Source organism: Pollicipes pollicipes, unplaced genomic scaffold (genome assembly GCF_011947565.3).
Source record: "Pollicipes pollicipes isolate AB1234 unplaced genomic scaffold, Ppol_2.1 Scaffold_2849;HRSCAF=3340_pilon_pilon_pilon, whole genome shotgun sequence".
In the NCBI taxonomy this organism is placed as follows: Eukaryota; Metazoa; Arthropoda; class Thecostraca; order Pollicipedomorpha; family Pollicipedidae; genus Pollicipes; species Pollicipes pollicipes.
The window spans coordinates 8267-33444 of record NW_023596178.1 but is presented as its reverse complement, the minus strand read 5'-3'; the positions used below and the strand labels follow the sequence as shown (position 1 = coordinate 33444).

The 25178-nt window shown below is 46.7% G+C and overlaps 3 non-coding genes across 3 annotated transcripts; 1 reads left to right on the top strand and 2 right to left on the bottom strand.

The window, feature by feature from the left end:
* Positions 1–1418: 1418 nt before the first annotated feature.
* Positions 1419–1490, bottom strand: TRNAA-UGC (transfer RNA alanine (anticodon UGC)). The gene has a single exon. It is a non-coding gene; the product is annotated as a tRNA-Ala (tRNA).
* Positions 1491–19567: 18077 nt separating this feature from the next.
* TRNAA-UGC (transfer RNA alanine (anticodon UGC)) lies at positions 19568–19639 on the bottom strand. Its single transcript has one exon. It is a non-coding gene; the product is annotated as a tRNA-Ala (tRNA).
* A 4331-nt stretch (positions 19640–23970) lies between these two features.
* Positions 23971–24042, top strand: TRNAA-UGC (transfer RNA alanine (anticodon UGC)). Its single transcript has one exon. It is a non-coding gene; the product is annotated as a tRNA-Ala (tRNA).
* The last annotated feature ends 1136 nt before the right edge of the window (positions 24043–25178 follow it).

The window sequence follows — 25178 nt, the reverse complement described above, 5'->3', positions numbered from 1 at the left end:
CGAGTGTTCAGAGCGCCAGGCTGGAGAGCGCCGGGCCGGAGAGCGCCGGGCCGGAGAGCGCCGGGCTGGAGAGCGCCGGGCTGGAGAGCACCGGGCTGGGGAGCACCTGGGTGCAAAGTGCCGGGCTGGAGTGCGCCGGGCCGGAGAGCGCCGGGCTGGAGAGCACCGGGCTGGGGAGCACCTGGGTGCAGAGCGCCGGGCTGGAGAGCGCCGGGCCGGAGAGCGCCGGGCTGGAGAGCGCCGGGCCGGAGAGCGCCGGGCCGGAGAGCGCCGGGCCGGAGAGCAGCCGGGCTGGAGAGCACCGGGCTGGGGAGCACCTGGGTGCAGAGCGCCGGGCTGGAGAGCGCCGGGCCGGAGAGCGCCGGGCCGGAGAGCGCCGGGCCGGAGAGCGTCGGGCCGGGAGAGCGCCGGGCTGGAGAGCGCCGGGCTGGAGAGCACCGGGCTGGGGAACACCTGGGTGCAGCGTGCCGGGCTGGAGTGCGCCGGGCTAGGTAGCGCCGGGCTGGGAAGCACCTGAGCTGGAGAGCGCCGGGCTGGAGAACACCGGGCTGGGGAGCACCTGGGTGCAGAGCGCCGAGCTGAGCTTGGAGAGCACCGGGGCTGGAGAGCACCGGGTGGGGGGTGGGGGGTGGGGGGGGGGCATCGGGGCTCCTGCAGGGCTTTCCCACGCTTCTGCCTGGGAGGCCCTCCGTGGTAAATTCTTACCACCAAGAGCCGACCAGCGTATCACAGGAGCTGACGATTAGGTACAGACTTTGTAGCCAGTGAGCCCCTCACGACACGAGCATAGCCAAGACGGCAGCACAACAACAGCGACTCACGCGCTGGTGTACACGGTCCTGCAGTGAGACCGCAGTTCACAACAGTGTGGCCGGTGTTCCAAACCACCTATCTCAAATGGCACGACGATTTAAAACACGGCGCGGCAGACTGATCACGTATGTCGCAAGGTGCTAAGGGAACCATTCCCTCGACCGGAAAGAAGTCAAGTTATGTGGTATTTTATACTTTTTATTCTCTGAAGTGCGTCTAGGCTGCAAAGCATGTGACTAGTACTGACCTGGCTATCACTGGAAAAGCACGCAAAAACAGATAACGTCAAGATTCTGTCATGTCATCACTGATATAGTATATTTTAAAGTATATTTCTGCCACCTGCTGAAAATATCCAAAGTCAAACTACTGAATTTGGAAGCATTTGGCGCCTAAACTTGCTCAAGTCAACGCTCACACACATACTCCATAAAATACCACGCTGACTACGTGGGAGAGTACACACCAATACTATGTGCGGATTATCGTCTGGACAGTGGGAAATACGTCGAAACACACGGCTATCTGCTTTTAGAAACTGGCACAGCTATCTTTAACTCCATTCAAGTAACACTCGTTGTGTTTGATAACTAAAGTGAACCTTTTGGAGATGCCGGGGCTTGAACACGGGGCTTCTCACATGCAAAGCGAGCGCTCTACCACTGAGCTACATCCCCACGTGGTTCGCCAGGGAAATGACTCTCAGAAACCGACTCATTTTAGCAGACATTTGCTAGGTTCTCAAAATTCTCCTCGAGTATCGATTCCTCGTTCCGGTAATTGTAAAAGCACAGGCACCATCACTGAACTCGAACAGTCAGGAGCAACTGTGCCTAGGAGACAACCGAGGACTAGGATCCAGTTTGACCGCAAGTCAAAAGATTCGACAAGAATCATGAGCCCGCCTGGTTGTTGACATTACTCTGCCTTCAGAAGGTCACGGTAACGAAAAACCCGCGGGATTATTTTTTTTTTATTCAATAAGCGTCAGGCATTACGGCACACGGTGTGCTCTTAAAACCAAAGTTTGAAAGTGCCATTCCAGTTCAGTCACCTCTACTCACCCATTTGAAGTTGGAATGACATTTTTTATACCTCCCTGTGAAAAAGTCGAAATTAGCGTAAAAACACTCCTCAAGCAGGGCCTGCAGTAAAAAGATGAGTTGGTGTTGACTTAGACCTGACCCTCATGCTTGGCCAAACGTCAAAGGAATAAGTCACTATCAGACTTGTGCCTGGTTCCCAAGATTTCTTCCCGGGAACCGGTTCCTGGTTCCTGGTTCCGGAACCAGGAAGAACCCAGGAACCAGTCTGGCAATAAGTCGAAAGATCCAGCAAGAACCAGGATCCAGCTTGACAATAAGTCGAAAGATCCAGCAAGAACCAGGATCCAGCTTGACAATAAGCCAAAAGATCCAACAAGAACCAAGATCCAGCTTGACATGAAGACGAAAGATCCAGCAAGAACCAAGATCCAGCTTGGATCGGACATAGGGACCCAACAAGAACCAAGATCCAGCCTGGAATTACGTTGAGGGATCCAGCAAGAACCAAGACCCAGCCTGGAACATGCACAGTGATCCAGCAAGAACCAAGATCCAGCTCTGGCTTAAGATGGAGATTCAATTTCAGCAAGAACCAAGATCCATTCTAAAATTATGTTCAGGAGCAAAGCAAGAACCAGAATCTTACAAGGGTTTCTTCACAGCAGTTGCCGCTTACACTCCCCATTTTTTCAGGGCCAGCATTGTATACTGCTCTTCATGTAAATTACTAAAATGAAGTCCATGAACATTGCTGGTTATCTGCTCAGGCTGCTCCTCATATACCATAAAACAAATGTGCTGTTCTTTAATGTTATTTAACACTACAAATTCAGATGAACACATCAATGACTTGTCAGGACACAGGTATGATGCCGACCTGCTAGGTCTGCATCATACCTGTACCTACCTACCGTGATCATACCTAACCTAACCGTGATAATCTGCAGACCTGTTAGGTCTGCAACCGGGCTGTTAGCTGCCTAATGTTATCCTGAAAGGACAGGCCCGCTCTTCCGTGCGGATATCACGGAAATAATGAATAATATATGTATATGTATATATATATATATATATATATATATATATATATATATATATATATATATATAAGTTTACATGAGAATAGCACAAAATGATTATCGATGAATTCATGCAGCAGCCATAAACAACACCTCGCCATACACCAATGCCGCGCCACCGCGTGTCACTCATCAAGGCCGCAGATAGCGAAGCTAGTGTCACATGTCTCGTTTATCTAAAACCCAAAGGGACTATGGCGTCAAGGAACTAGGCTGCCGGTGGTGAGGTTACTCAGTGTGGGAATGAGTAACAACGGTTCTATGTTACTGACTTCCTGTCGCCCACACAAAAACACCATCTAAGGTGTCAAAATCAATTTAAATCATCCACAACAATGTCAGACACAAGCAAGGTTTGTATGTGTTGAAATGTGGCTTCTGATGATAAAAAAGCACTTTGGGCGCATTATATGCCGAAAAGCTTGAGACGCAGCTGAAAAGAAGGGAATGGAACTTTCAGATGATTTCTCCCAAGAATATGTTAGCATTTTGCACGGTCCTTCTAGATATTCTATCCCAGACATTCTTGAATATTCCATGTTATTCTGTTTATTCTTCTAGGCATTCCAGAGGTGGCTGGGAGGTAGACAAATTAAGCAACCAAATCTTTATATATATATATATATATATATATATATATATATATATATATATATATGTATATATATATGCATATGAATAAATATTTACATAAATATATAAATATAAATGTATATATATATATATATACATACATATATATATATATACATACATATATATATATATATATATATATATATATATATATATATATATATTATATATATATATATATGTAAATATTTATTCACATATATACACATAGAGCCATCCAGACCGATATGGAACAAACGTTGATCAGCTGATAAGACTGCGTCTTTCCGAAGATAAAGCTCAGCTAGCGCGGTTTCCATGGCAATGTGGAACGGCGACGCACTGCTAGTGTGCCGTTCGTGTGAGGTGCGAAATCTGCGGTATGGGAGAGGTGACATGAAATTACGTCCGATTTTAACGGAATATATGCATCGTGTTAATAGCGTAGAATGTTCCCTCTGTCTATCTACCAGTTACCACCATATTCTGCAGGAGCGTGTCTGACAAATGAACTTATGGGACTAATGGTATGGAGATTTGACAAACAAAGGAGTCGCAAGTGTTCTTCCTGAAAAAATCCGCGAGGACAAGGAACCGGGTGGATGTTACCAGGGTCTGTGGTTGTGTCCAAAGCTACTGGAACCAGGGCCTGGCATAAACAAGCAAAGGAGTTAAAGAATGTGAGTCAGCTCTGGCTCAGCCATAGGTACTTATAACATGGATTACCAAGAAGCAAGCAAGTTGCTTGGTTGCGTAAAGTGACCATATATATACATGTATATATATATATATATATATATATATATATATATATATATATATATTTATATATGTACATAATGATGATGGTTGGGATGGTTTTCCGGTAGTATATATATATATATATATATAATATATATATATATATATATATATATATATATATATACTACCGGAAAACCATCCCAATATCACAGATTACCATTAAAGCCCAACAACAATTTTTACAAATGCCCAGCCCACCCGCAGACCAAATTTAGTCCCACATTGATACTGCTTTATCATGCACACAATGAATCTATATCTGCCTGAGCCTTGTGCTCAGGCTTTTGGACGAGCTGTATTGTTGTTACAGAGTCAGGACATGCCATTTATTTGGACTTGTCTGTGATGTACTGATCTGCCTTTTTAGGGCAAAGTATTTGGGTTATGCAGGAGTACCTTTTTAGGCCAATTTTTCCAAGGCCCCAAAACTATCAGAGTACTCCATATTCTGACATCAGGAGTCTAGTGTTGGTAAAATACTAGTGTGAACTGTGAGACGTGGTGTTAAGTATTCATGGCATGTTGGTATTTTTGTTGCTTGCCAAAGAGCTTTTGGGAACCTGGAGGTGGTATTGACAGAAAAACAAGGGAAACTGGGAGCTGAAGCCAGTGCTTACAAGATAGCTAATGGGAACCAAGACACAGGTCTTGTGTTGTTGAAAGAAACAGTGGGAACCAAGATCCAGAGTTTTGTTTTGTACAAGAACCAATGGGAACCAGGTTTGCAACATAATGCTTTGTCGAAAGATCCATTGGAGACCAGGGTCTAGGGTTTTGTTTTGTCGAAAGAACCAGTGAGAACCAGGATCCAGGGTCTTGTTTTGTTGAAATAACTAGTGAGAACCAAGATCCAGGGCCTTGTTTTGTCGAAAGAGCCAATGGGAACCAAGATCCAGGGTTTTACTTTGTCGGAAGATCCAGTGGGAACCAGAAACCAATATTAGGAACCAGGCACATGTCTGGTTACAATCCTAACATAAATTTTTAGTTGTCAAAGAAACCATCTCAGAGGTGTCTGGCGCCGTCTAGCACTCCGTTGTCTGATCAGATTTAACGTTTCATTTGGATTTCCCTTCGCTGACAACCATGGCGAGATTTTGACCTGCCATGTCGTGACCTGCGTAATCACCGACCTACCTTGTTAGGTCGGTGACATTACAAGGTACATGTAATTCCTGCCACCAATCGATTAGATGCCTAATTGGTTACAGCGATGCAAAGTGTAGTGCGGCTGCTGCACACTGTTCAGAAGTTATGTTCGAACAAAACCTTAGGGGAATAATCCAAACAGCAATACAGCGACGGAAGAAACATCACAAAGGTGTGAGCGAGTGCTTTGAAATACTCACTGAAAAAGCTTTCGGAGGCTTTGGAAAAAACACTTTGGCGCTGAATGACAGGATAACACGCCTACTATGTACGAAATGCACCAAAGCTCCACAACTGTCTGCCTTTGGACCCGACTACAGATGATTTCAATTTCATTTATCAATTCGCATTTATTTATGTTTGCATGACCAAAATTCCACTTGAAGATGCCGGGGTTTGAATCCGGGTTTCTCACATGCAAAACGAGCACTCTACCACAGACTACATCCCCACGCAGTTAGTGGGAGGGATGACCCTCAGAAACCCACTCATTTTAGCAGAAATTTGCTCGGTTCCCAAAATTTATTCTCAACAACTGATTCCTGGTTCTGTAAAGAAGAAGAGGACAGACATAATCCAGCATGAAGAACCAGGACCCGGTAATGTTGCCCAGGAAACGAACCAGAGCTAGGATCGCGTTTGACACCAGGCCAAAAGATCCGGTCACAGTCACGAGCCCGCCTGTAATATACAGGGGTGTATGCAAGCACACCTACACCTTGCACCTTTTATGCAAGTGTACGTGTGTGAAGGTGTGTGTGCAATGATTTTGACACCAGAGTTTTGTTCTGTTTTCGCATTATTTACAGACTAGCCCTTTATTTGCGCACCATAGAGGTCATCGTCGCAGCCACACCATGGTAAAGATAGCGGCAATCGTCCCCCGAACCTTTAGCGAAACTTTATATTCTCATTCGCATGTACTCACGTTGAGATAAAGCACGCAAAAACAAATTCATGCAACACGCTACATGGGCTTCACTTTTAGCCACGCCATGAACATAACCAAATGTCAATAAACATTACACATGACAAATTACACCTTCCGGAACCAGGGGCCAGTTTTCGAGAGGAAATTTTGGTAACCGAGTACATGCCCACTAAAAATAGTCGATTTTTGAGAGTCGCCCTTTCCATAGTGGTACTGATGATGTAGCTGATCGGTATTGCGCTCGTTTCGCAATTGAAATACTCCGGGTTCTAACCACGTCATCTCCATTTGACTGTTTTTGCGTATTCAAACACGACCAAATACGACTTCATGAATAAGATTTGGCTATCTGCGGAAGTTTCTAAAGGCAGACAGTTCAGATGTTTTGGGCGCATTCCGTATATTTTGAGCGCATAATCCTGTCATTCGGTGTCAAAATATCCTTTTTGAAGCTTCCGAAAGTTTTCCAGTGAGTGTTTCAGGGTGCTTCCTCCCTTGTGAAATCTATTTTCCGCCACCGCATTGCTGTTTGGTTTGAGGTTATGTGTCACGCATGTTAAAATGCATGTCGCGTGTCTATGGTGAAAACATCTCCGCAAGCCAGAGGGTAAGCTCCACGAATCGAACGAGTAGCCAAACCAGCTATTCGACGGAATGGATACTGGGTTCACCCGAAGGCCCTTACTCTGGCCATGTTCGCTGATCTTGCCATTGGTATTCTGTGAGGGATCGTGGCTTACGCTGCTCAATGTGGATACAAAAATGTGACGAGGAGTGGCTGTACCAATTTCCCTACGAGACCTTAACACCAACAACTACACAAATGCTGTCGATTGGTCAACAGAGTGCATGCTAAACCCTGCACTCTCACTGAACTCTGGGTGTCACTACTGTGTCTGGGTGTCTTACTGCTGAGGGTCACTGAGCTGCAGACTGGCGGTCACACGTTACACCCGCACCTAATGCGCACAAAGGCTGAAGATGGAAAAATGTAGGTCGTCACGCAGGCGCTGGTGGGGCGGGACCGCGATGGTGGGACGGGACGCACGCCATGAGTACACACACACAAAAATGCGACGACGACGAAACGTGTCCGTGTTGGAGTCAACCTGGACGTTGTTAGCCGTGCTTGGTATAAGAAAGAGAGGCATTGAGCCCCTGGTTTGTCGCCATGGTCAATTCAAAGTTCTAGTGCCGAGTAAGCGACATTCAAGGTATCAGCAGGTACTGTCAACACGCGCTCGGACGGGACAATTTGACCCCTCTCCCCTCAGGGTTTTTCAACAAAAACTTCCGAACGGCTTGGTGCAGCCGCGTCAAGCTTTGTTTAGCCGTAGTCTTTGAAATATTTGGTGTTTCAATATGACACAAATCACACGTACATTGTAAGATCGCTGACTTATGGCTGGTCAAAGCAAAGCCAATGTCAGCTTTGTCAGCGCCAAAACTGCCTTTTTGTTGGTTATTTTGATTAGCGGGTGGTTTTTGACGCTCATTTTGAATTAGTTGGAAGCTCGGATGGACCGCGGGTCGCTACGATCCAAAGTTCGGGCGTGACATGTGGCGGAAGGACCGTTTTGAGATGTCCGTCCAGTTAGCATCATACTCGTATTCGAGTTCAGCGAATGTCGAGTTCAGATTTCCAAAAACGACCAACACGCGTCACGACCAATAAGTTACTCACGAATATGCAATCTTCTATTCTCTTTGTCATTTAGTTTGACATATGCAGGTCAATGAAGGATCAAAACTTTGACACCCTGGAATTTCTTTGTTATAAAAATTTCAATAAAATGGGTATCATATTTATCTTTGTGATGTCCGAGATCTTGAATATTTTGACATTTCTTCGTTAATTAAGTGCAACAAAAGGTGTCATATTGATGCTTGTGATTTTCTCTTTCGTCACATCTGCAAAAAAACAGATTATAAGGTCACAAGTCAAAGATCATATAAACGTGGTACGCTAGCATTTATCATTTTATAAAATGCCTACGACAAATAGGTAAGAAAGCTGATGCTCGTAATGTCTGCTGTCGTCACACCTGCTACAAAGTAGAGGACGAAGGTCAAGACCACACAAAACGCAGCACCCTTTCGTTTATAGTTCGACCAAATGAATGGCATGAAACGAATATCATTATTGCGTTGTGGTGTCTACTTTGTTGCATCAAGAAACAACTTCAAGGTCAAGTTCATTCAAAGCGGTGCTATCTATACTAAACTATATATCTATACTACACTTTCCAGGCAGGCTCATGATTCTTGCCAGATCTCTTGGCTTGGTGTGAAAGTGGACCCTAGTTTTTGTCCATTTCTTCGGTGCAGTTGCCGGATCCTGGTTCTTCATGTTCAACATTGGTGGCTGTGTTCTTTCTATTTCCGGAACCCGGAGCCAGCTTTCGAGATGAAATTTTGGGAGCCGATCAAGTGTCAGCTGAAATGAGCCGGTTTCTGAGAGTCACTCCTCTAACGGTGTATGTGGGGATGTAGCTCACTGGTAGAGCGCTCGCTTTGCATGTGAGAAGCCCCGGGGTCAAGCCACGGCATCTCCATTAAATGTGTTTTGGTTACTCCAGCATAAGCAAGTGTGACTTGAGGAATGAAATCACAAATGTCTGTAGTAGTTGGTAAAAGTTTATCTTTATGGTGTTCCGACGTACCCTGTACATCCTAGGGGCATACGCCCTGTCATTCAATGATAAAGTTTTCTCAAAAAAGCTTCCGAAAGCCGTTTCAGTGAGTGTTACTACTTACTTTCGCCCTTGCGAATTTTCTTTCTTCTTTGGGAAATACATATCTCTCTTTTGAAGTTATGCACCACGCGCATGGTAAAAACGGCTCCGCTAGTCAGAGAGTCAGCTCCACGAGTCGAACCAAACCAGCTATTCAACGTAATGGCTACTGGGTTCACCCGGAAGCTATTGCTCTGGCCATGTTCGCTGATCTTCTCAATGGTGTCCCGTAAAGGATCGTGACTTACACTGCTCTATGCGGGTAGAAAAATGCGACGAGGAGTGGCCATACCAATTTCGCTACGTAGACTTTTACACCAACAACTACACCAATATTGCCGATTGGTCGACAGAGTGTATGATCGAGCCCACACTCTCAATATCATTACGTGTCACAGGGATGCAGAATCGCGGCAACACGTTGCACCCGTGCCCAGTGCGGGGATTGGTTGGCATTAAAAATTATATATCCCTTGTAAGGTTCCTGACATGTGGCCTGCCTTACGCCATGGCTGTCAGCGAAATGAAATCCAAGTGAGCTGTCCACTGAATGCTTTATTAGTATAGCCTATGCCCAGAAAATAGTGAATTCAACTCGATGCTTTTGTCTTTAGTGTTTCGCACTTTCGCTTCATAGAACGACGTCCTGAATCGTCTGGCCGGTCAACAGCTCATCCAAAACCTGGCTAGTCACAACCGAATGTGCTGGTCCCCGAAAGGCAATATGTGACCGTGATGTCACTAAATACCGTTCGAATTGGAATATAGCTGAAACTAGTGCACTCAATGGTCTGGTTATTGTGATCGATAGAAACTTACTCTCCCAACGGCGCGTTGACCAACTGATTACGAAGTGTGCTGAAACATCCATTGCTCGCATCCAAGGCAGTGTACCTTGTCCACCTCGTCCTACACTATGTGTCGTAACGAGTGGTGGAAGTACTCTGTTTGCTATTGCATGACCATTTACGGAATGAAGAGCACAAAACAAGCCCGCTGACTGCAAAACTGAAAATTGTTTTTACCCCAGTTATTTCAACTAAAAATGAGTACGAAAAAAGGTCAGAGTAAGCAACAGGCCTTGATTTTCCGATTCAAAACTTACTAAACGTACCACGAGTTAGCCTTCACTAAATCCATACTCGAAGGAAATGCTCCACATTTGAAGATTTTGAAGTAAGCATCAGGTATGATGAAATAATTCCACTTATATCGGTTAGTATACTTAGGTGTAAGAGACTGCTCAAGGCAACGACACTTCTATATTAAATAATTACGTTTCTCGATACCTCAATGTCTGATTGAGTCATGAAACGCTTGTATAACAGCACTCACTCGTAGTTCTTCGATCTCCCGAGAGGTGGCCGCGCTGGTGCTGGATATGTCCAGAGCCAAAAATCGTTGGACGTGTTTTGTCTATTTCTCGTCGTGTTCATACATATCTACCCGTGAGTTTCGTGTGATTACTTGTACCTCGGCAATTGGTTTGCTCCTTTTGCGGCCCTCAGCCAACGAGGCCTTTTCTCGCATCGTCGTTCTCGTCGCTCTTCCGTTCGCGGTAGCTCCAAACACACCTTTTCACTTCAGTTTGTTGTTCTCCTCCCGCTCCCCCAGTATGGAGAAGCGAAGGAAGCGCAAGAAGGACAACACTGACACGGACTCGAACTCGGCCTCTGACTTTGGTAATGCCTTGGATATAGACGACGGAAGTGCCGCTAGCCCCGCTTTGGCTACCACTTCGCCTGATGACCTTCGCGCGTCCCAGGCCCATTCCATTGGTTCATGCACTTCCGCCGCGGTGTCTGGGCAGCGCCCGTCCCCATCCAACGCCCCTGGTTCCGACCCCCGCTCATCTTCGACCACCCCAGTGCCTGCTCGCTCCGATGCTGACCCTCGCTCGACAGTGACCAGTGTTGGCCTGCCCTCTGAACCAATTCTGAATCCTCTCGGCTCTTACGTTGTTGTTCAGCTTTGTGATGAGAACGTGTCCTTCCGGAAGATCAGCGTTTTCTGGCCATCAGAACAAATCAAGGCTATCTGTGGTCCATGCGAACTCAAAATTGATGCACTGGCAAACGGATCACTCATCATTAAAAGAACTAGTCGCGCACAAACCAAGACTCTACTCAAAACGACTGAATTTTGTGGCAAACAAGTAAAAGTCTCACTGCACCATGCCAGAAGCACCAGTAAAGGCACCATCTTCGCGCCTGAGCTCCGTTTCATGACGGAAGACGAAATCCTGGCGGGGCTCAGAGACGAGCAGGTCTGCCATGTCCGACGGCTGACGGCTTTCATAGATGGTCAGCGTCGCGACACCAGGCTGGTCTTTATCGCCTTTGCCACCACCCGGCTTCCAGACACGATCACCGCTGGCTACCTTCGTTATAAAGCAAGAGTACTCATTCCAAATCCACTCAGGTGTTTCAAATGTCAACGGTTCAGACACGGCAGCAAGCACCGCAAACAGACTGCCAGATGCTTAGGTGCGGGGAGACTCCTCACGAGGGTTCTGCCTGCACATCACCCTAGAAATGCCTGAGCTGTGAAAGAGCTGATTACGCCGTCACCTCTTCTCAGTGTCCCTCATGGAAAAAAGAAAAATAAATTTGTTCTGAAAAGGCAAAGACAGGTGTGACTTACCCGAAGGCACGGCGCACTTTTGAATCCAAAATGTCGTCGCAGCCTAGCAAAACATATGCACAAGTAACAAAAGCCACTATGGCCACCTGTGCAATACAGATAGACTTAACTACCCATCTGCCTCCCCTGAAGCTTCTCACCCCCGCCCCTCAGTCTCCGCTGAGTCAACTACACAGACCCAGACGAAAAATGCCGATGAGTCGCCCCTGGCTGGGCGCTCGGATGCGCAGGTGCCCATGCACCCCCGTCCTCAGATCGGTCGGCGTTCCAGCCCACCGGCTGTGCGTGATACACGTGCGGCTTAGGCCGTCCGGCATTCTAGCCCTTCGGCTACGAGCAGTCGACAGCCCGGTCCCTCTGGCCGCCACACGAACGTTACACCCCCTCCCCTCCCCCCCACCACAATACCTGTCGAAACGTCCAAACGAAGACCGCCGGTCCCGTCCATCAGTGATGGTGGCGATGCGACGGCCTCGGTCTGTTTCGCTCGAGCAATTCCCATCAAATGGTGGGAATGGATTCCTTCATCATTAAATTATTTCACCTTAGAGTAAAATTGTCGCGGTCTCTCTTCAGAATGGTCTGAAATGAAAGCGCTTTTTGCCGTATTAGCTCCAATCATCATTGCAGCACAGGAAACATGGTTTCGTCCCACCGACACATATAACCTTAAAATGCCAAATTACTCGTTATATCGCTTTGACACCACGGAAGGTGAGCGTCGCCAAGGTGGGGTGACGCTGTACATTAGTCACGAACTAACACACACTCCACTCACTCTTAATGCACCTCTTCAGGCTGTTGCATGCTCAGTTCGGCCGCATAGCTGTACGATCAATATATGCTCAATATGCATTGCGCCAGATCATAACAATACGGAGCTCTTACACCAACCTGACCAACGCGTTGCTCAATTTCAAAACCGTTTCCTCATCCTCAGCGATCTCAACGCTCACAGTCCAACGTGGAGTAACGGCACCAAAGCCGTTGGTTGCCGAGGACATTTGGTTGAATATTTTATTGATTCACACAACTCATTCCTGCAAAACAAAGACAATACTGCTTATCCCCACCTACTTACTGGAACGGAAACAGCCATTGACTTGTCATTGTGCTCCTCCTCAATAGGAACTTGCTTTGATTGGACTGTTGAGGGAAATGTCCACGCCAGCGACCATTTTCCAGTTAAAATTTATACCACTTCTGATATTGCTGCTGATGCAGTTCCTCGATATATACACCGTTGGAATCTGCGAAAGGCAGACTGGACCAAATTTCAGGAACTTTGTATTACCAACCATCATCGCTATGATTCACCAGAGCAGGGAGTTAATCTTATCACACATGTTCTTCATTCTGCAGCAACCGCGACAATTTCACTGACTAAACCTCCACCACGACGCCTCCCTGTGCCGTGATGGACAGATGACATTAAGAAGGCCATTGCCAGACGTAAACGTGTTTTTTTCGAAGTTATCGACGGAATCACGATATTCCACATTTACTCGCCCGCAACTCTGAACGCGCTCGAGCCAGGAGAATCATAAGGGCCGCCAAACGCTGTTCCCGGTTAAACCTCCTACAAAAATTTACATCATCTACTCAATTGAGCAAAATTTGGGGATTAGTTCATACACTTTCTGGTAAGCGGCCGTCTGTTTCTCATCCAGCCCTCAGAATCAACAATGCTTTAGTTACATCATCACCGCAGGTCACGGAGGCTCTTGCCCAAAATCTAGTAGCTTGTAGTTTTTTGACAAGTACAAAGCAGGTTGTACAGATCAGTCGGGACCCTGATTTCATTTAAATCCGCATTGCTTTCTTTCCGACAATACAGAGGACTACAGTGTACCATTTTCTTTCTTAGAGCTATGCGATGCGACTAAATCCATCGGTAACACTTCAGTAGGCCAGAATGAGCTACATTACTTTTTCCGTCACTTACCTGACAGCATACTTCAATTCATATTGCAGGTTTTTAATGATTTGTGGTCCTCTTTTATCTTCCCGGAAACATCGAAAAAATAATAATAATTCCGATACCAAAACCAGGCAAGGACTCACACCACCCAGCCAACTATCGTCCAGTTGCGCTCACCGGCTGGTTGGGAAAGTTTATGGAACGCATGGTTGGCAAACGCTTTGCCTGGATAATATATTGCAAAAACAGTCATATCATGTCAGCAATGTGGATTTCGACGTAACCGTACCACCTGCAATCATAGTATGCCTCGAAACAGATAGTCGTCGCGCATTTCGCCAAAAACGTCAAGTCATTGCTGTGTTTCCGGAAATGACTCGCATTTATGATATGGTAGATAAGACAGTTTACATTTTTTAACTAAAAAAGTTAGCATTTAAAGGACATTTGGCACACGATCTTGTGGGGTCTCAGGAACGCGGCCGCTCCGTGTAAGATGCCGATAGGCAGTCTCTAATGTTCACATTCAAGAGAACGGTCTTCCACAAGGTAGCTGTATATCTCCAATGCTCTTAAACCTAATGATAGATGATTTATTTGATGATCTTCCGTCCGGCATATCCTCGTCACTTTTTGCGGATGACAGTGCGATTTGGTGCTCAGATGAAGAATATGATCACTCATTACCACACATTCAAAACGCCCTTCACAAGTTACATGAATGGTCAATACATTGTGGTCTCTACTTTTCCGCTAAAAATCAGCCGCTACGATTTTCAGTAAAAGGCGACGAGATACACCGACATATCCACTCCTACTGGACGGGCACGATATTCCTTTTGTTTCATCGTTCAAATTTCTAGGTATCGTTCTCGACCCGAGGTTGTCCATGTCCAAGTACGTTGAGCATGTCCGCACCAAGGTATGACATGTCCACCGCAGTCCTGAATGTTTTTAGGTGCATCTCGGGATCAAGATACGGTGCTGACCGGCATACGTTATTGTTGCTATATGAACATTTGGTTCTTATTATTATTGAATATGGATAAGTGGTGTATGCAGGTGGCACGGAAGGCAGTCTGAAGTCCCAAAGTATTACATAAAATATGTTCTTGCGGCTTGCACAGGGAGCGCTACGCACATCCCCAATTTCGGTACTTGGCGTGGATGTCTTCATTATGCCTTTAGCCCTCCGACGTATTGAGCACACTACAAGGTATGTCACAACGATAAGACAAAATCCAAGTCATCCGACATTTGCCTCCACACATGTATTGCCACGACTTCAACATACATACTTAGGACTAGCACAGCGTTGCTGCGGCCTTACAATTGCATTACGTGTCACTGTTTTTGCCATAGTTTAAATTGCATCCTTCCGCGAGCCTCTGTGCCACCTGACTTAGTAGAAGCCCCTTGCCAACTGGCACCTCGCAAAGTTATGTTGCTTTTTACGGATTTTATACCCACCGTCACAACAGTTTATGTACAACAAAATTTGAATCGGATGATGGCAAAGTATCCACACTGTCGCTTTATATATACCGATGGCTCCATGGCTGAAGACCACACCAGATGCTCGATGCTCTGTAACGGCCATTACTCACAAAAATGTAGGTTACCCGAAGGAACATCTGTATAGCTTGCAGAACTGTTTGCTTTATTTCTTTCTTTGCAACATATCAAAAGGCAAAATCATAGGACCAGGCCCATAGTAATTTGTTCGGATTTTAGGGCGGCCCTTTGCCACTTATTAACCCTGACCTCACTCACCACCTCGTTGTCCGTACTATACACATTCACCATTCTTTATACACACAAACATATATGCTAATTTTTTGTGGGTGCCAGGCCATCGGGGTATCCCAGGAAATGAGGGGCCGACCAACTGGCTTAGGAAGCATTGGCGTCCCCTGACGTAACACCAGTCCCTGTTGACCATACTTCAATAAAAACGGCCATTCACAGCTTAGCAAAACAAGTTTGGCAACGTCGATGGACAGAAACCACCAGGACACAGCTTCACGACATAGAACCGGAAATTGCACTTTGGCCGTCGGTAAACCGTCCAGACCGTTTGGAAGAAAAAACTATTAGCACGTCTTCGAATCGGACACACAAAGCTTACACATAATTATTTATATCTAAAACACCCGCGTCCCCTATGTCGTCAGTGTGATGGCCACCTTTCGTTAAAGCATATTTTGCTTGAATGTGACAAATTTCAATACCAGCGGAAGACACTACCGGAAAAATACTGTTGTCACCACAAGGGTGCATTATCGTTAGATGTCCTCCTAGGTATTGACCATCCACATCTTCTGGACTTTTTATTCAATTTTCTTAGACGTACCGAAATTGTTCAATTATTGTGAAGGATTAAAATGTAGCGTTTTTCTTCCTTCAGAGCACAGATTTAAGTTCAAGTTGAAATAGATCCTTTAAAGGTGTAGGAATGGTCTGAACGGGTTGAAACGCATGAAACAAAATAAGCTAAACTAAACTCGAATCGGTGCATTCATCTTTCTAATCCATTTTCTTGCTTCGTCCTGCATCATCGCGACATTCCATTCGTCTGGGGCGGCCTGCATGTGTTAACGACGGGTGGGCCGAGAGCTCCGTGGGAACGGGGACCTGGGCTCGGTGCCTTATGTACATGCGCGGGTTTCAGATCGGTCGTTGGCCCCTCAAGCGCATGCAGGTCTGCCCCACCGCTAATCACTGCCATTCATCCCATAGCCCTGATACGGTCAGTTCTAGTCTAAAGGGCTCTAATCCAAACAACCAAGCCAATTGTATCAGAGAGTAGATCCGGCCTTGTTATATTCTACCTCGCCCCATCCCGCATCCTCGCGACAGCCCGCCTGTCCGGGACAGGCTGCTTGCGTCAGCCACGAGTGGGTTAATAGCCCCGTGGGGAGGGGGACCTCGACCGGGTACCTAGCGCACATGCGCAGGTTAAGGCTCGGCAGTTGGCCCCCAGGTGCATGCAAACCTGCCCCACCGTTAACCATTGTCCTTCCTCCCATAGCACTGAAATAATCGCTTCTGGTCGAAAGGGCTCTAATCCAAACAGTCAATCGCGTCAGACGATCAGACGTCGTCGACCCACTCGCTGGCTATGCCCGATTGGCAACGCCATTCCTGGTGTAAAGGATTGCTCCTGTTGTGGATTTCTGCTAAGGAGTCCTATTTTCTTAACGTCGTTTTCTTCGCCTTTCCGTTCACACTCGTTCAAAACACACACCCTTTCACTTAGTGCTTGCTGCCTTCTTCCCGCGCCCCACTATGCAGAAGCGAGGTAAAAGGAAGAAGAGCGATACTGACTTGGAATCAAACTCGTCCTCTGGCATTGATTCTCCTTTGGACGTAGCCGACGGAAGTGCCGCTAGCCGTATTTTGGCTGCAACCTCGCCTGATAACCCCGACGCGTCCCAGGGCCATTTTATTGGCTCACACACTTCCACCGCGGTGTCTGGACAGTGCTCGTCTCCGTACAACGTCCCTGTTTTTGACATTCGCTTGTCGTTGACCATCCCGGTACCTGCTCAGTGATCGCCAGATCTCTGGGCTCATTCTCGACCCACCCGTCTATTTTGTTGCCGTGCAAGCCTGTGACAAGAATGTCTCCTTCAGACAAATCGAGGTCTTCCGGCCATCCAGACAAATTCAAGCAGCCTCCAGTTCTGGTCCATGCAACCTTCAAATTGAGGCACCAGCCAAAGGGACACTCGTGGCTGAAATAACCTCTCGTGCTCAGACCACGGCTCCCCTCCAGACCACCAAATTTCACAGCAAGGGAGTGAACATTTCTCTCCACTTCGTAAGAGACACCACCAAAGGCACCGTTTGCGTGCCTGAACTCCGTTTCATGAAGGAGGAGGAGATTCTGGCGGGGCTCAGAGCTGAAAATGTTTACCATGTTCGACGACTGAGCATGTTTCGCGGTAGACGCTGTCGGGACACCAGCCTGCTTGTGTTGACTTTTGGAACCATCCGCCTCCCAGAGACTCTCACGGCTGGCTACCCCCGTTAACAAGTCAGAGTATCTATGCCCAACCCTCCTAGGTGGTTCAAATGTCAACGGTTTGGATACGGTAGCAAGCTCTGCAACGGGGTGCATGATTCCTCACGTGCGGTAAGACCCCTTCACGAGGGGTTGCATGCACATCAACCACAAAATGTCTCAGTTATGTAAGTGCTGATCGTAGCTCCAACCCCATAGCGCCAACTGCTCTCAGTGCCCGATATGGAAAAGGGAAAAAATCTGCTGCCAAAGGGCCCAGACAGGTGTGTCTTACCAGCAGGCACGACGCACTTTCGAGGCAAAAAGGTCTCAGCCCTCCTCAAAATCATACGCGCTAGTAACAAAAGTAGAAGTAGCGACATGCGGTATACAAACAGAACCGATTTCCCAGCTGCCGCCGCTGAAAATTCTTACTCCGCTCAAGACTGCCTGAGTTTCATCAAATACACAAACCCAAACAACTTTTTCCCTCCGGTCAACGCTGAACACGCGTTCGGACGCACAGTCCTCCGTGCACTCCCGTCCCCACGTCGGCCGGCGCTCCGGGCCTTCGGCTACGAATGGGCGGCAGCCGGGTCCCTCTGGCCGCCATACGAACGGCCCCTCCCCTCCCCCAGCACATTACCTGCCGTAACATGCCCGAATCAAGACCATCGGTCCCGTTCGCCAGTGTGGATGGCAATGGGTCGGCCTCGGGCTGTCACGTTAGGCCGATTCCCACCAGACGGTGGGGATGGGTTCATGCACCATTAAATGTCTTGTCCTACTGTGGAATTGTCGCGGTCTTACAGCAGCGTGGTCTGAAATGAAGGCATTTGCGAATTGGTGACCTGCGTACTGTTGCAGCGGCTATAACATGCGATTTTTTCCTAACACTTGCAGTAGACTGTACACCAAAGGCCTGCGCTGTGGCTGTCGCAGCTGCAGTGTGTAACTTTGCATGCCTTGTTTTCAGCGTTGGAGGTGCAGGCCATTGCATCCAGGGACGCCTCGGGAGTAACTGCTGCTGTTGACATGGCCGGTATGGTGATGGAGGCCGGTATGATGATTCCCACACTTCTGCCAGGGACACCCTCCATGGTAAATCCTTACCACCAAGAGCCGACCAGCGCATTGGAGAAGCTGACGATTAAGTACAGCTTTGTAACCAGTGAGCCCCTCACGACACGAGCATAGCCAAGACGGCAGCACATCAACAGCGACTCACACACTGGTGTGACACGGTCGTGCAGTGAGTCCGCAGTTCACAACCGTGTGGCCAGTATTCCAAACCATCTATCTCAAATGGCACGACGAGTTAAAACACGGCGCAGCAAACTGATCACGTATGTCGCAAGGTGCTAAGGTGAATAACCATTCCGTCGACTAGAAACATGTCGAGTTATGTGTTATCTTATCCTCTTTAGTCTCTGAAATGGGTTGAGTTGAAAAATCTGTGACTAGGACTAACCTGGCGGTCAGTGGAAAAGCACTGTGACGCCATTGATCTGTGACGTCAGCACTGATGATAGTATATTTTGTAGTATCTGTCCGTCACCTGCTGAAAACCATCCGAAGTCAGACTTCTGAATTTGGAGGCATTTGGCGCCCGAACTTGCTCATGTCAACGTTCAGACACAAGTTCTATAAAAGCTCACACTGCATTCGTAGACGAGCACCCGCCAATACTTTGCTTGGATTATGGTCTGACGGGCACGAAATACGCCGAAACACCACAACTGTCTGCTTTTAAGAGCTGCCACAGATATTTCAAATTCCATTCAAGTCACACTTGCCCATGCTGGAATAACCAAAATGCATTTATTGGAAATGCCGGGGTTTGAACCCGGGGCTTCTCACATGCAAAGCGAGCGCTCTACCACTGAGCTACATCCCCACATACGCCGTTAGAAGAGTGACTCTCAGAAACCGGCTCATTTTAGCAGAAACTTTGCTCGGTTCCCAAAATTCCTTCTAAAAAACCGGTTTCCGGTTCCCGAAACGGGAAGAGCACAGACACCAATACTGAACACGAATAACCAGGATCCGGCAATTTTGCCAAAGAAACGGACAAGAAGGTCCAGTTTGACACCAAGCCAAGAGATTTGGCAAGAATCATGTGCCCATTGCCATTTTGGGTGTGAGGAAAGTAAATATCACAAGGATGAATATGATGCCCACGCCCGAACATCGGGTCGCAGCGACCCGCAATCTGCCAGAGGAAAACCGGCTCGTGCGCCCGCGCGTCGTGCCCGAATTTCACTGTTCAGCGACCTGCCGTTCAGAGCATGGAAGACGCTACGCAAAACAGGACACACAGACCGGCAGATATACCCAAAGTAGACAGATATAGATATTTTTACCTTAATTCTAGGATGTCAGCTAGATAATTGACAGGTATAAGGAAGCATTTTTCCCCTTTTAGTAAATTTACTAGGATATTTGCATGATCTATTCAAGATTCAAGGAAATACTGAGACATAGCCGGGGATGGAACCAAGGCAACCGTGGCCCACTGGGCCATGAGGCCTATGCAAGTTACTGGGCCATTTCACAAGACTTTGCTCCTAACTGCGCAGAAGTTCGTGGAGAGTTTGACAGCTGGCGTTCATCGGGAAGCTTTTAGCTACCCGCCCAAGGAAATGACATTGAAAATGCCGCAGGCACTGCGTCGTTTCCTTGGCGCGGTATGTTTGAAAATCTTAAAGGGGTCATAAGTGTCCGCACCAATCGAACAAGGGCTGTTGTCAACGTAAAATCTGCTTTCTCATAAGGTAATTGCGTTGTAACATGTTGCGCACGTAGCCTCAAGGCACCCCTTTAATGCACTCCTCTCCTCTTTTCAGGCTCTTAACATTATTACTCTTGGTTGCGCATAAGCTGCACATACCAACGTTTCGGTGATGACCAGGGACAACACCACCAGAGACCTGCGAGATTGGATTTTCGATAAGCGTCAAGGGTGGTGTACGTGGTAAGCTCCTAAAAACAAAACGTTGATCGGGTGATGCTAGTTCAGTAACCTCTTCTTATTTCTATGAAGTTGAAGTAACAAGTCTTTTATCTCCCTGTGATCAAGAAATTCGAAATAAGCGTCAAAAACTACCCCACTAAGCAAGATCTAATGCAAAAAGGCAATTTCGGTGCTGACAGCCGGGGCTTTGCTTGGAACAGCCATAAGTCAGAGATTTTACAAGGAACATGTTTTTTGTTTGACACTAAGATATCAAATATCTAAGAGCCTGTGGCTAAACAAAGTTTGATGCGGCTGCACCAAGCCGTTCGGATTTTTAAAAAAAAAAACTGTGGGATGAGCGGTCAAATTGCCCCCGTCCGAACTCGTGTTAACAGTACCTTCTGGTACACTGAAGGTCACTTACTCAGCACTAAAACTTTGAATTGACCATGGCGACAAACCAAAGGCTCAAAGCTTTTCTTTCTTATACCAAGCACGGCTAACAACGTCCTGGTTGACTCCAACACGGACACATTTCGTCGTTGTCGCATTGTTGCGTGCATGTACTCATGGTGTACGTCTCGTCCCACCTGTCCCACCCATCCCTCCCATGGGTGACGACCTACATTTATCACTCTTCGGCCTTTGTGTGCAATGGGTACTGGTGTAACGTGTGGCTGCCAGTCTGCAGCGCTGTTACACTCAGTAGTATTGGGGACGCTGGCTCTAACATACACTATGTCGGCCAATCGACAATATTGGTGTGGTTGTTGGTGTTAAAGTCTACGTGGGAAAATTGGTACGGCCACTCCTCGTCACATTCTTGTATCCACATAGAGCAGTGTAAGTCACGATCCTTTACGGGATACCATTGGCAAGATCAGCGAACATGGCCAGAGTAATGGCTTCCGGGTGAACCCAGTAGCCATTCCGTTGAATAGCTGGTCTGGCTACTCGTTCGACTCGTTGAGCTTACCCTCTGGCTTGCGGAGATATTTTCACCATGGATACGTGACATGCATTTCAACATGCGTGACGCATAACCTCAAATCAAACAGCAAGGCAGTGGCGAAAAATATACTTCACGAGGAAGGAAGCATGAAACACTCACTGAAAAGTTGTCGAAAGCTTTGAAAAATAAAACTTTGACACTGAATGGCACGATTATGCGCCTAAAGGTACGGAATACGTCAAAACATCTGAACTGTCTGGTTTTAAAAACTGCTACAGATATTCTAAATTCATTCATCAAGTCGCACTCGTTTGTGCTTGAATAACTGAAACGCCTAATGGAGCTTCTGCGGTTTGAACCGGGGTTATTTCACTTGCGAAGCGAGCGCAATACCGATCAGCTACATCAGCGGCACTACTATGGAAAGGGCGACTCTCAGAAATCAACTATTTTTAGTAAACATGTACTCGGTCACCAAAATTTCCTTTCGAGAACTGGCACCTGGTTCCAGAAGGCGTAAATTGTCATGTGTAATGTCTATCAACGTTTGGCTATGTTCATAGCGTGGCAAAAAGTGAAGCACATCCAGCGTTTTGCATGAATTTGTTTTTGCTTGCATTATCAGAACGTGTGCACATGCGAGTGGGAATATAAAGTTTCGCTAAAGGCTCGGGGGACGATTCTCGCCATCTTCCCATGGTGTGGCTGCGATGATGACCTCCATGATGCACTAATAGAGGGCTAGTCCGTGAATGATATGAAAACAAACCAAAAATTCAGGCATTAAAACATAAATGCATATACCTTCACACACGCACACCTGCATAAAGGGTGCATGGTGTAGGTGTGCTTGCATACACAGCTCTACATTCCAGGTGGGCTAGTGATTCTGACCGGATCTCCTGGCTTGATGTCAAACGCCAATGGTTCGTCTCCTCGCCAACACTGCCGAGTGCTGGTTGTTCATGCTGAGTGGTGCCTGCATTCCAATTAGTGCCGTGTTGTTCCTTTTTCCGGAACCAGGAACCGGTTCTCGAGAGGAAATTTTGGGAGCCGAGCAGATGAGTCTGCTAAAATGAGTCGGTTTCTGAGAGTCATTCCTCTCACGGACTAAGTGGGGATGTAGCTCAGTGGTAGAGCGCTCACTTCACAGGTGAGAAGCCCCGGGTTCTCACCAAGGCATCTGCAAGGGGAGCTTTACTTATGCAGGTATAAACGAGCGCGAATTGATAAATGAAATTAAATCTGTAGCAGCTTCTGAAAGCAGACGGTTGTGTAGCTTTGTTTTATTTCGTACATTTTAGGCATGCCATGCTGTTATTCAGCGTCAGAGTGTCATTTTTAAAGCTTCCGAAAGCTTTCTCAGTGAATATTTTAAAGAATTCACTTCCTTGTGAAATTTCTTTTCCGCCTCTGCCTTGTTGTTTGGTTCGAGATTATGCGTCAAAATTGTTCCCCAAGGGTTTTCCAAAATAGCCTTTGAACAGCATGCAGAAGCGGCACCTCATTTTACATTTTTGCAGCCGATTACGCATCTAATCGATTGATTGCAAAAAATAAATGTACCTTATAAGGTCACTGACCTATGGCAGGTCAAAGTTACGCCATAGTTGTCATCGAATGCCAAGCCAAGTGAAACGTTCAATCTGACACCACAACGGTGTGCTTAAAAAAGCCAGACACATTTGTGACGGTGTCTTTGACAACTCAAGATTCAAGTTAGAACAATGTCTGATTATTTTGCCATTTCGTGCGCCATGAGAGTCAGGTCAAAGTCAACACCAATTTGTCTTTTTACTGGAGACCCTACTTGTGGATAATTTTTGACGCTAAATCCAAATTTATTGATCACAGGGAGGTGAAGAAGATGCTATTTCAACTTAAAATATGTCAGAAGAGGTAACTGACCTGGAATGACACGATCAAACTTTTCTTTTTAGGAGCATACCGCGTGCCGTATGCTGGCGATACTCTCCTAAATGCTTGATGTGCTTGACACTTATTGAAGTAAAAAAGAGCCAAAATAGTCCCGCAGGTTTTTGGTTATCGCGACCTTCTGAAGGTGAAGTAAGGTCAACAACCAGGCGGGCTTATGATTCATGTCGGATTTTTGACTTGGTGTGAAACAAACATTTGGCTAGTTCCTGTTCGTCTCCTGGGTACAATTTCCGGATCCTGGTTCTTCGAGTTCAGTGGTGATGCCTGTGCTTTCCCTGTTACCTCACCCAGGAACCGGCTCTGGAGGAGAATTTTGAGAATCTGACAAAGGTCTGCTAAAATGAGTTGGTTTCTGCGAGACACTCTTCTATCATTGGATGTGGGGGATGTAGCTCAGTGGTAGAGCGCTCGCTTTGCATGTGAGAAGCCCCGGGTTCAAACCCCGGCATCTCCAGTGCATGAGTTTTAGTTTTCCAAGCATAAACTACGGTGGCTTGAGCGGAAATAGGAATATCTGTGACAGCTCCTAAAAGCAGACAGCTGTGGTGTTTCGACGTATTTCGTGTCCCTCATAACGGACACGAAACCCTGCCTCGAAACCTTGCCTCACCTAACCTAGCTCATTGACAAACCGAAAAATAGTTGCCACTGATGCATCAGTATCGCTATGAACGCCCTGGATGAACACATAACCTATTTGTTTGTTTTTCATTGAGTCATAAGTGATTTAAGAGATGTTAGTATCGTTGTCAGTAAATGATAATAATTTTTTAGAGGTAGGATACGATGGGATACAATGACCCCGTTCTTGAATCCTGATAGGGTTTCTGGTTTAAAGAAGGTAATTTTGTATATTAATTGTGAAGTTAGCTTTGAGTCTTGACTATGATGCATATTCAGGATTATGTAACAACCTATTTTCACGCATATGAATTAAGTTTCAAAGGCAGCTTTGCGTTTTTCATTGGGGGGGGGGGGGGAGGGGCGAACCCATGAACCTTGTCCATTCTATATGCGAGGCACACATCCTAATCAACTGTCGTCATGTAGTCTGAGAAGCGTCATGAAGGTCCAAAGATGCACACATTCCCTGTGAGGTTAGCGAATTACAAATGCAACTTGTTGCGGGTTACGTTTTACGTAAGTTATTGTGCATTGTGTAAGATAAGCGTTTTTTCTTCATTACCAAAGCGCGCGTCGCTACAAAATTTTACGTTATCTTTCCTTCAGAGATTCAAAAAGGCATCCGGGGCCATGTTCCACACTGTGAAGACTTAGATAAATGTAGAGAGGCCCATTACAACACTGGGGGGGGGGGGGGGGGGGGAGGGAGCTCAGCATTGGGGGTCCAGCTCAACATCGGGGTGGGGAAGGGCCCCCCAAAGAGATGTGAAGTTCCACCCCTGATTTTCTATGACCACTTGTCATAATGCAAATCTATTATGAAATTCAGTGTTTTAACTGTTGGCATCCCAGTTTGGGTTCAGAACGAATCCATGGACGCTTGCAGTCAGTGTGCAAAAATCCATTCAATGACCTCTTGTGCTGAGGTAGCCATTTTGAAGACCATTTGGTGCAGTTCACATCCAT